The sequence below is a fragment of the Nanorana parkeri genome, unplaced genomic scaffold (genome assembly GCF_000935625.1).
Source record: "Nanorana parkeri isolate BGI_ZX_2015 unplaced genomic scaffold, ASM93562v1 scaffold3972, whole genome shotgun sequence".
Classification (NCBI taxonomy): Eukaryota; Metazoa; Chordata; class Amphibia; order Anura; family Dicroglossidae; genus Nanorana; species Nanorana parkeri.
In genome coordinates, this window is record NW_017310239.1 from 13763 (window position 1) to 14294 (window position 532).

Consider the following 532-nt stretch of genomic DNA (forward strand, 5'->3'; position numbering starts at 1 on the left):
CACCCCCCACATTCCCCCCCCCCCCTCTCCCCCCCTGCTCACCAGTTTATCAGTGGTGAGGTGCCAGCACTTCTGATCTGATATCCGGAGAGTCAGTGTGTTATCAGGAATAAATGGATAAGTGGGTGAGTATAATGAGAGGAACCTCTAGGTAAAAATACATGAACTTACCATTAGGTATTATTATACAGGATGTATATAGCGCCAACAGTTTGCGCAGCGCTTTACAATATAAGGAAGACCTTACAATAACAATACAATTCAAGACAAGATGGTAGGGAGGGCCCTGCCCATGAGGGCTTACAATCTAAAAGGGAGGGGCAAGTGATACATGAGGAGGTAGCTGTTTGGGGATTATTTGTTTGAGAACGTGATGGTTGAGCGATTAGGTTGAGGTGGGATAGGCTTCCCTGAAGAGATGAGTCTTTAGGGAATGCCTAAAGGCAGTCAAGGTGGGAGACAGACGGACAGGTTGGGGTAAAGAGTTCCAGAGGATGGGAGAGACTCTACAGAAGTCCTGGAGGCGAGCATG